This window comes from Balaenoptera physalus (genome assembly GCF_965194825.1).
Source record: "Balaenoptera physalus genome assembly, chromosome: X".
Taxonomy (NCBI): Eukaryota; Metazoa; Chordata; class Mammalia; order Artiodactyla; family Balaenopteridae; genus Balaenoptera; species Balaenoptera physalus.
Genome location: NC_138903.1, coordinates 68,139,502 through 68,151,540, shown reverse-complemented (window position 1 = coordinate 68,151,540; position 12,039 = coordinate 68,139,502). Strand labels below are relative to the sequence as shown.

The 12,039-nt window shown below is 39.4% G+C and overlaps 1 protein-coding gene and 1 pseudogene across 2 annotated transcripts in view; both read right to left on the bottom strand.

Moving 5' to 3' along the window:
• LOC309653088 (uncharacterized protein) overlaps positions 1-3,604 on the bottom strand; it is a 372,770-nt gene extending 369,166 nt beyond the window's left edge. Inside the window, exon 1 of the mRNA XM_082447470.1 lies at positions 3,492-3,604. The gene's annotated coding sequence lies outside the window, so the exon portion shown is untranslated. The remainder of the gene's footprint in view (positions 1-3,491) is intronic.
• LOC309653056 (putative P2Y purinoceptor 10) overlaps positions 1-12,039 on the bottom strand; it is an 82,787-nt pseudogene that overhangs the window by 37,544 nt on the left and 33,204 nt on the right. The gene's annotated exons all lie outside the window — the stretch shown is intronic.

The window sequence follows — 12,039 nt, the reverse complement described above, 5'->3', positions numbered from 1 at the left end:
AATGCCTAGCCAAACCTCAGCTGTCTTATTGGTAGAACTTGACAAGCTTATCTTAAATGGAAATGGAAATGCAAAGAATGCAAAATACCAAACCACACTTGGAGTAGAAGAACAAAATTGGAGGACTCACATTTCTTGATTTCAAAACTTACTACTAATATACAGTCATCAAGTGGCTGTGGTGCTATCATTATGACAGACATATAAATCAATAGAATATAGTTAAAAATCCAGAAATAAGCCCTTACATTTATGGTCAGTTGGTTTTCAACAAGAGTGACAAGAAAGGACAAGGGGAAAGGAAGAGTCTTTTCAACCAATGGTGCTAGGACAATAAGACATTCACATGGAAAAGAATAAAGTTGATAGCTGTGATAGTCTTTTTTTATATGTCAACTTAGCTAGGCTACAAGGCCCAGTTATTCAATCACATATTAATGTAAGTGTTGTTGTGATGTTATTTTGTAGAGCTGATAAAAATCCATAATCCGTTAACATTAATTAAGGGATATAATTTTAAGTAATCTGGGTGGACCAGATTCAATCAATAAAAACGTCTTTAGGAGAAGATGGCAGAAGAGTAAGATGCGGAGATCACCTTCCTCCCCACAGATACATCAGAAATACAGCTACACGTGGAACTGCTCCTATAGAACACCAACTGAACGCTGGCAGAAGACTTCAGACCTCCCAAAAGGAAAGAAACGCCCCACGTACCTGGGTAGGGCAAAAGAGAAAAGAAAAAACAGAGACAAAAGAATAGGGACGGGACCTGCACCAGTGGGAGGGAGCTGTGAAGGAGGAAAGGTTTCCACACACTAGGAAGTCCCTTCGCGGGCGGACACAGTGGGTGGCGGAGGGGGGAAGCTTCAAAGCCACAGAGGAGAACGCAGCCACAGGGGTGCGGAGGGCAAAGCGGAGAGATTCCCGCACAGAGGATGGGTGCCGACCAGCACTCACCAGCCCGAGAGGCTTGTCTGCTCACCTGCCGGGGCGGGCAAGGGCTGGGAGCTGAGACTCAGGCTTTGGTCGGATCACAGGGAGAGGACTGGGGTTGTTGGAGTGATCACAGCCTGAAGGGGCTAGTGCGCCACGGCTAGCTGGGAGAGAGTCTGGGGAAAAGTCTGGAGCTGCCAAAGAGGCAAGAGACTTTTTCTTCCCTCTTTGTTTCCTGGTGCGTGAGGAGTGGGGATTCAGAGCCCCACCTAAATGAGCTCCAGAGATGGGAATGAGCTGCGGCTATCAGCGTGGATGCCAGAGACGGGCATGAGATGCTAAGGCTGCTGCTGCAGCCACCAAGAAGCCTGTGTGCGAGCACAGGTCACTATCCACACCTCCTCTCCCGGGAGCCTGTGCAGCCCGCCACTGCCAGGGTCCCGTGATCCAGGGACAACTTCCCCGGGAGAACACACGGCACTCCTCAGGCTAGTTGCACGCCATGCCAGCCTCTGCTGCTGCAGGCTCTCCCCGCATCTCTAACCCTCCCTCCCCCCTGTCCTGAGTGAGCCAGAGCCACCAAATCAGCTACTCCTTTAACCCCGTCCTGTCTGAGCGAAGCACAGATGCTCTCAGGCGACCTACATGCAGAGGCGGGGCCAAATCCAAAGCTGAACACCGGGAGCTGTGTGAACAAAGAAGAGAAAGGGAAATTTCTCCCAGCAGCCTCAAAAGCAGTGGATTAAAGCTCCACAATCAACTTGATGTACCCTGCATCTGTTGAATACCTGAACAGACAACGAATCATCCCAAATTGAGGAGGTGGACTTCGGGAGCAAGATATATTATTTTTTCCCCTTTTCCTCTTTTTGTGTGTACGTGTATGTTTCTGTATGAGATTTTGTCAGTATAGCTTTGCTTTCACCATTTGTCCTAGGGTTCTGTCTGTCCGTTTATATATATATATATATTTTTTTACTTTAAAAACAATTTTATTTAATAATTATTTTTTAATCTTAATAACTTTTATTTTATCTTACTTTGTTTTATTTTATTTTATTTTATCCTCTTTCTTTCTTTCTTTCTTTCTATTTTTTTTCTCCCTTTTATTCTGAGCCATGTGGATGAAAGGCTCTTGGTGCTCCAGCCAGGAGTAAGTGCTGTGCCTCCGAGGTGGGAGAGCCAACTTCAGGACACTGGTCCACAAGAGACCTCCCAGGTCCACGTAATATCAAATGGCAAAAATCTCCCAGAGATCTCCAACTAAACACCAAGACCCAGCTTTACTCAATGATAAGCAAGCTACAGTGCTGGACACACTATGCCAAACAGCCAGTAAGACAGGAACACAGCCCCATCCATTAGAAGAGAGGCTGCCTAAAATCACAATAATGCCACAGACACCCCAAAACACACCACCAGACGTGGACCTGCCCACCAGAAAGAAAAGATCCAGCCTCATCCACCAGAACACAGGCACTAGTCCCCTCCACCAGGAAGCCTACACAACCCACTGAACCAACTTTAACCACTGGGGACAGACACCAAAAACAACAGGAACTATGAATCTGCAGCCTGCAAAAAGGAGACCCCTAACACGGTAAGATAAGCAAAATGAGAAGACAGAAAAACACACAGCAGATGAAGGAGCAAGGTAAAAAGCCACCAGACCTAACAAATGAAGAAGAAACAGGCAGTCTACCTGAAAAAGAAAGCAGAATAATGATAGTAAAGATGATCCAAAATCTTGGAAATAGAATGGAGAAAATGCAAGAAACATTTAAGAAACACCTAGCAGAACTAAAGAGGAACCAAGCAATAATGAACAACACAATAAATGAAATTAAAAACACTCTAGAAGGGATCAATAGCAGAATAACTGAGGCAGAAGAACGGATAAGTGACCTGGAAGATAAAATAGTGGAAATAACTGCTGCAGAGCAGAATAAAGAAAAAAGAATGAAAAGAACTGAGGACAGTCTCAGAGACCTCTGAGACAACATTAAACACACCAACATTGGAATTATAGGGGTCCGAGAAGAAGAAGAGAAAAAGAAAGGGACTGAGAAAATATTTGAAGAGTTATAGTTGAAAACATCCCTAATATGGGAAAGGAAATAGTTAATCAAGGCCTGGAAGCACAGACAGTTCCATACAGGATAAATCCCAGGAGAAACACGCCAAGACACATATAAATCAAACTATCAAAAATTAAATACAAAGAAAAGATATTAAAAGCAGCAAGGGGAAAACAACAAATAACACACAAACAACAAATAATCCCCATAAGGTTAACAGCTGATCTTTCAGCAGAAACTCTGCAAGCCAGAAGGGAATGGAAGGACATATGTAAAATGATGAAGGACAAAAACCTACAACCAAGATTACTCTACCCAGCAAGGATCTCATTCAGATTTGATGGAGAAATTAAAACCTTTACAGACAAGCAAAAGCTGAGAGAGTTCAGCACCACCAAACAAGCTTTACAACAAATGGTAGAGGAACTTCTCTAAGCAAGAAACAAAAGAGAAGGAAAAGACCTACAATAACAAAACCAAAACAATTAAGAAAATGGGAATAGGAACATACATATCGATAATTACCTTGAATGTAAATGGATTAAATGCTCCCACCAAAAGACACAGACTGGCTGAATGGATACAAAAACAAGACCCATATATATGCTGTCTACAAGAGACCCATTTCAGACCTAAAGACACATACAGACTGAAAGTGAGGGGATGGAAAAAGTTATTCCATGTAAATGGAAATCAAAAGAAAGCTGGAGTAGCAATTCTCATATCAGACAAAATAGACTTTAAAATAAAGACTACTACAAGAGACAAAGAAGGACACTACATAATGATCAAGGGATCGATCCAAGAAGAAGATATAACAACAGTATATATTTATGCACCTAACATAGGAGCACCTCAATACATAAGGCAAATACTAACAGCCATAAAAGGGGAAATTGACAGTAACACAATCATAGTAGGGGACTTTAACACCCCACGTTCACCAATGGACAGATCATCCAAATGAAAACAAATAAGGAAACACAAGCTTTAAATGATGCATTAAACAAGATGGACTTAATTGATATTTACAGGACATTCCATCCAAAAACAACAGAAATCACATTTTTCTCAAATGCTCATGGAACATTCACCAAGATAGATCATATCTTGGGTCACAAATCAAGCCTTGGTAAATTTGAAAAAATTGAAATAGTATCAATTAACTTTTCTGACCACACACTATGAGACAAGATATCAATTACAGGAAAAGATCTGTAAAAAATACAAATACATGGAGACTAAACAATACAGTATTTAATAACCAAGAGATCACTGAAGAAATCAAAGAGGAAATCAAAAAATACCTAGAAACAAATGACAATGAAAACAAGATGACCCAAAACCTATGGGATGAAGCAAAAGCAGTTCTAAGAGGGAAGTTTATAGCAATACAATCCTACCTTAAAAAACAGGAAACATCTCAAATAAACAGCCTAACCTTGCACCTAAAGCAATAAGAGAAAGAAGAACAAAAAACCCCCAAAGTTAGCAAAAGGAAAGAAATCATAAAGATCAGATCAGAAATAAATGAAAAAGAAATGAAGGAAACGATAGCAAAGATCAATAAAACTAAAAGCTGGTTCTTTGAGAAGAGAAACAAAAATGACAAACCATTAGCCAGACTCATCAAGAGAAAAAGGGAGAAGACTCAAATCAATAGAATTACAAACGAAAAAGGAGAAGGAACAACTGACACTGCAGAAATACAAAGGATCATGAGAGATTACTACAAGCAACACTATGCCAATAAAATGGACAACCTGGAAGAAATGGAAAGATTCTTAGAAATGCACAACCTTCCGAGACTGAACCAGGAAGAAATAGAAAATATGAACAGACCAATCACAAGCACTGAAATTGAAACTGTGATTAAAAATCTTCCAACAAACAAAAGCCCAGGACCAGATGGCTTCACAGGCGAATTCGATCAAACATTTAGAGAAGAGCTAACACCTATCCTTCTCAAACTCTTCCAAAAAATTGCAGAGGGAGGAACAGTCCCCAACTCATTCTACGAGGCCACCATCACCCTGATACCAAACACTGACAAAGATGTCACAAAGAAAGAAAACTGCAGGCCAATATCACTGATGAACATAGATGCAAAAATCCTCAACAAAATACTAGCAAACAGAATCCAACAGCACATTAAAAGGATTATACATGATGATCAAGTGGGGTTAATTCCAGGAATACAAGGATTCTTCAATATACGCAAATCAATCAACGTGATACACCATATTAACAAATTGAAGGAGAAAAACCAAATGATCATCTCAATCGATGCAAAGAAAGCTTTCAACAAAATTCAACACCCATTTACGATAAAAACCCTGCAGAAAGTAGGCATAGAGGGAACTTTCCTCAACATAATAAAGGCCATATATGACCAACCCACAGCCAACATCATCCTCAGTGGTGAAAAACTGAAATCATTTCCACCAAGATCAGGAACAAGACAAGGATGCCCACTCTCACCACTATTATTCAACAGTTCTGGAAGTTTTAGCCACAGCAATCAGAGAAGGAAAAGAAATAAAAGTAATCCAAATTGGAAAATAAGAAGTAAATCTGTAACTGCAGATGACATGATACTATACATAGAGAATCCTAAAGATGCTACCAGCAAACTGCTAGAGCTAATCAATGAATTTGGTAAAGTTGCAGGATACAAAAGTTATGCACAGAAATCTCTTGCATTCCTATAAAGTACTGATGAAAAATCTGAAAGTGAAATTAATAAAATACTCCCATTTACCATTGCAACAAAAAGAATAAAATTTCTAGGAATAAACCTACCTAAGGAGACAAAAGACCTGTATGCAGAAAATTATAAGTCACTGATGAAAGAAATTAAAGATGATACAAATAGATGGAGAGATATACCATGTTCTTGGATTGGAAGAATCAACATTGTGAAAATGACTATACTACCCAAAGCAATCTACAGATTCAATGCAATCCCTATCAGACTACCAATGGCATTTTTCACAGAACTAAAACAAAAAGTTTCACAATTTGTATGGAAACACAAAAGACCCGGAATAGCCAAAACAATCTTGAGAACGAAAAATGGAGCTGGAGGAATCAGGCTCCCTGACTTCAGACTATACTACAAAGCTACAGTAATCAAGACAGTATGGTATTGGCACAAAAACAGAGATATAGATCAATGGAACAGGATAGAAAGCCCAGAGATAAAACCATGCACATATGGTCACCTTATTTTTTTTTTTAAGTACTAAATTCATTAACTTGAGATATCTGGTTTTCTTTAATTAATAGTAATCTTTTTATTTATTTATTTATTTTTACATTTATTTTTGGCTGTGTTGGGTCTTCGTTTCTGTGCAAGGGTTTTCTCTAGTTGCAGCAAGTGGGGGCCACTCCTCATCCCAGTGCGCGGGCCTCTTCACTATCGTGACCTCTCTTGTTGTGGAGCACAGGCTCCAGACGTGCAGACTCAGTAGTTGTGGCTCAAAGGTCTAGTTGCTCTGCGGCCTGTGAGATCTTCCCAGACCAGGGCTCGAACCCTTGTCCCCTGCATTAGCAGGCAGATTCTCAACCACTTCACCACCAGGGAAGCCCGGTCACCATATCTTTGATAAAGGAAGCAAGAATATACAGTGGAGAAAAGATAGCCTCTTCAATAAGTGGTGCTGGGAAAACTGGTAAGGTACATGTAAAAGTATGAAATTAGAACACTCCTTAACACCATACACAAAAATAAACTCAAAATGGATTAAAGACCTAAATGTAAGGCCAGACACTATCAAACTCTTAGAGGAAAACATAGGCAGAACACTCTATGACATAAATCACAGCAAGATCCTTTTTGACCCAGCTCCTACAGAAATGGAAATGGAAAAACACAAATAAACAAATGGGACCTAATGAAACTTAGAAGGTTTTGCACAGCAAAGGAAACCATAAACAAGACAAAAAGACATCCCTAAGAATGGGAGAAAATATTTGCAAATGAAGCAACTGACAAAGGATTAACCTCCAAAATTTACAAACAGCTCATGCAGCTCAATATCAAAAAAACAAACAACCCAATCCAAAAATGGGCAGAAGACCTAAATAGACATTTCTCCAAAGAAGATATACAGATTGCCAACAAACGCATGAAAGAATCCTCAACATCATTAATCATTAGAGAAATGCAAATCAAAGCTACAACAAGATATCATCTCACACCAGTCAGGATGGCCATCATCAAAAAATCTAGAAACAATAAATGCTGGAGAGGGTGTGGAGAAAAGGGGACACTCTTGCACTGTTGGTGGAAATGTAAATTGATACAACCACTATGGAGAATAGTATGGAGGTTCCTTAAAAAACTAAAAATAGCATTACCATATGACCCAGCAATCCCACTACTGAGCATATACCCTGAGAAAACCATAATTCAAAAAGAGTCATGTACCAAAATGTTCATTGCAGCTCTATTTACAATAGCCAGGAGATGGAAGCAACCTAAGTTTCCATCAACAGATGAATGGATAAAGAAGATGTGGCACATATATATACAATGGAATATTACTCAGCCATGAAAAGAAACGAAATTGAGTTATTTGTAGTGAGGTGGATGGAGTTAGAGTCTGTCATACAGAGTGAAGTAAGTCAGAAAGAGAAAAACAAATACCATATGCTTACACATATATACGGAATCTAAGAAAAAAAAAAGGTCATGAAAAACCTAGGAATAAGACAGGAATAAAGACACAGACCCACTAGAGAATTGACTTGAGGATACGGGAATGGGGAAGGGTAAGCTGTGACAAAGTGAGAGAGTGGCATGGACATATATACACTACCAAATGTAAAATAGATAGCTAGTGGGAAGCAGCCGCATAGCACTGGGAGATCAGCTCAGTGGTTTGTGACCACCTAGAGGGGTGGGATAGGGAGGGTGGGAGAGAGGGAGACGCAAGAGGGAAGAGATACGGGAACATATGTATAAGTATAACTGATTCACTTTGTTATAAAGCAGAAACTAACACACCATTGTAAAGCAATTATACTCCAATAAAGATGTTTAAAAAAATTTTTTTTAAATGTTAAAAAAACAAAATTAATTAAATAAATAAATAAATAAATAAACCATCTTTAGAGCAGAGTTGAGGCTTCCCTGAAGAAATTCTGCCTGTGGACAACAGCTGCAGCTTGTGTTCAAGCCAACCCTTTCTGACACCCTGACCTATTATTGCCTAGCCAGCCCCCAAAATCAGATCAACAATTTATTGCAATGTATATCTTAATTTGTATCTCCAACTGGTTCTAGTTAATTGGTTGAACCTTATCTGATAATTGAAGTGGTTCTAGAGGGACAACATCTTAAGGATACATTTCTGAATTGCCTCTGGGTTTTATGAAATTGATTCCCGAATCTAATTAGAATTAAGTGTATTAGTAACTTTTTTCAGTGGGAAAGAGTAGTCTATGGCATAATATGGCAATAGAGATACACAAAATATTACCATTGGATGTTCTTAATCAAATTATTACATAAGTTGAGTTTCTGGGTGACCATACATTTATTCCCTTAGAACATTTTAGTCAAGCTAAATAGTATAATGGATTTGGCTGGTTATTTTTAACTGTGGTAAAAGAACTGGCAAAAGAAAAATATTAGTTCCCTGCTTCAAATTTGCAGCTCAAGCTTTACATTAATGATCACACAGCTTCTTTATCTGCCCAGAAATAAACCCCCATCTTCTGTAGTCATAGAGCTGAGACATTTAAGACAAAAACAGAGTTCCAACCTGCAATTGGCTAAATTACAACACAAATTAGGTCCCCAGCCTTACAAGGTATCTTCTATTAAAGTGAGTTATTGATTGGTAAGGAATGGGACCATATGGGCAGACCCCAATGAGGCTAGGAACATCAAACCTCTAAATTCTGCTGAATCTTTTTTCCAGTAGAAGAAGGCCCTCTATCCTTCCCTGAGGTTGTTACTTCCCCTTTGACTGAAGAATCTGTGATGTCCTCCCTAGGGTAGTTGTCTTACAAGGCACTGCTAATTCTCTTCAGGACCTACCGCAACACTCTTCTTTGCTTCCACATCTATAACTAAACTCAATTCCTAGCAGGAGCCAAAAGATGAGGTACAAAATGTGACCCATGAAAAGGTATGATACACACCAAAATAAATGCATAGTTTTCCCAACTGATATGGGAAATATGTGTGGAAATCGATCTTAAGTGTGTGGAATAATCATTGAAGAAATGTAAAGTAGTATCAGGTTGAATGTATTGGTAGGGGTCCACTAAGCAGAGATTCTAGATTAGATTCAAAGTTTTAGTTTGAGAAGTTAGAAAGAACACTAAGTGTTTAGTTGGTTGGTCAGTTGTTTTGTTGGTTGGCATGAATCCAATAGTGACCTACACTAAATTAAGGTGAAATGCTAAATTGCCTTGGTGTACTGTAGAGGAAGGAATCCAAAGGCTTAAGGAGATTAGAATGTTAGAGTGGATTTATCATATAAAACTTGCTCACCCACTCTAGGAGAGTCCAGAAGACCAACCTTTCACTATACCTATGAGAAATACATGTGTGAAGGAAGCCCCAGCATTCATGAAGAGCTCTGTGGTTGTTCTTTGTGTCAGGGACCAAGTTACAGCATTTAATTGCCAAGAAGGTGGGCATGGTTAACATAATGGAGAATAGAGCCAAAACAGTAATCAGAATAGTTTGATTCACAGGAACATATGGTGTTGGCTAGTTGATGGTGATGTCTCTGGAAAAGAAATAAATGGGCAGTCTATGCAATTCTTACTTAATCTGCATAAACCAAGAAATAAAAAAGTTCTAGGACTAGTGAACAGAAATCTAACTTAAGCTACCAAAACAAAGTTTCAGGGCCACACAATGCACTCCCATACTTGAACCTATTTATAAACCCAGAATTCCTTGAATGAAGGAGAAGCCAAGTCCCCTTGAAGAATAATCTTTCTAAACTGCCCAAAATTTATACTGTTAGTCTTTCTCCAAGCCTTCCCTAAAGGGACATATAGCCATTTAAAAAAGTGACTGTGAACTGAGAAAAATGAAATAATCATACCTTTCAGAGATTGTTAGATACTGACTCTGAAATGACACTCATTTCAGGATGCTCAAATTGTCACTGTGGTCCAACAATCAGAATAGGGGATTATGGAAGTCAGGTGATGAATGGGATTTTAGCTCTGGTTTATCTCACAGTGAGTTCAGTAGCTTCCTAAACACATCCTATGGTTATTTCCCCAGTTCTGGAATGTATTATATAATTAAAATAAACATACATAGCAACTGACAGAACCTCTACATTGGTTCCCTGACCTTTGAAGTAGGAAAACCCAACTGGAAATCACTAGAACTACCTCTACCTACAAAAATAATCAAAAAGAATATCATTCCTGGAGGGACTGAAGAGATTAGTGCCACCATCAAGGACTTGAAAGATGTAGGAGCGATGATTCCTACCACACTCCCATTTAACTTGCCAACTTGGCCTGTGCAGACAACAAATGGATGTTGGAGAAGGATAGTGTATCATCATAAACTTAATCAGGTGGCAGCCCCATTTGCAACTGCTATTCCAAATGCAGTTTTGTTGTTTGAACAAGTAGCACATTTCCTCGTACATATGCATCTCTCCTGAGCTGGCAAATGCTTTTTTGTTGATACCTGCTAGTAAAGACCACTGGAAGCAGTTGCTTTCAGCTGGCAAAGCCAGAAAATACCTTCTGTCCTATCTCAGGGGTAAATCAACTCCAACTTGGTCATAATTTAGTCCACAGAGATCTTGATCACCTTTCCCTTGCACAAGATTAGGTATATCATGCTGGCCCATTATGTAGATGATACTATGCTGGTTGGATATAGTGAGTAGGAAGTAAGAACTGCTCTAGGCATGACAATAAGACATTTGCATGTCAGAAAGTGTAAATAAATTCTACAAAAATTCTGAAGGCTTCTACTTCTGTGAAATTTCTAGGAGTCTAATGGGGTTGGGCATTTTTGAGATATCCCTTCTAAAATGAAAGATAAATTACTATATCTGGTCCCTACTACCACCAAAAAGAGACATAACACCTAATTGACCCTGTTGAATTTTAGAGGCAACATATTCCACATTTCAGTGAGCTACTCTAGCCCATTTACTGAGTGACCCAAAAAACTACTAGCGTTTAGTGGGGTCCATAAAAGAGGAAGGCTCTGCAATAGGCCCACACTGCCATGCAAGCTGCTCTGCCATTCAAGCCGTATGATGGAGCAGATCAGATGGTACTTGAAGTGTCAGTGGAAGGTAGAGATGCTGTGTGCAGCCTTTGAGAAGACTCTTATGGAAGAATAAAAGTGCCAACCCTTAGAATATGGAGTAAAACCCTGTCATCCTCTGAGAATAAATACTGTTCATTTGAGAAACACCTTTTGGCTTGCTACTAGGTCTTAATAGAGACTGAACACTTAATCATGGATCACTAAGTTACCATGCAACCTGATCTGCCAATCATAGATTGGATGGTATATGGCCTTCCAAGCCATAAATTTGGGCATACACAGCAGCATTACATTATCAAATATAAATGGTGTACAGGAGACCAAGTTCAGACAGGTCTTGAAGGCACAAGTAAGTTGCATGAGGAAGTGGCTCAAATGTCCATGCCCTTAATCCTGCCACATTATCCTCTCTCTCATATTCCACACCTATGGTGTCATGAAGAGTTCTCTACGACAAGTTCACTTAGAAAGAGAAAACTCAGGCTGGGTTTACAGATGGTTCTACATGTGCAGGCACCACCCAAAGTGGTCAACTGCAGCATTATGACCCTTTTCTGAGACATCCCTGAAGGAGTATAGTGGAGATAAACCCTTCCATAGGCAGAACTCAAACCGTGCACCTGGTTATTTATTTTTCTCAGAAATGGAAGTGTCCAGAAGCATAAGTGTATATCTATTCATATACTGTGGCCTATGGTTTGGATGCATGCTCAGAGATTCAGAGAAAAAAAGCACAATTGGAAAATTGGT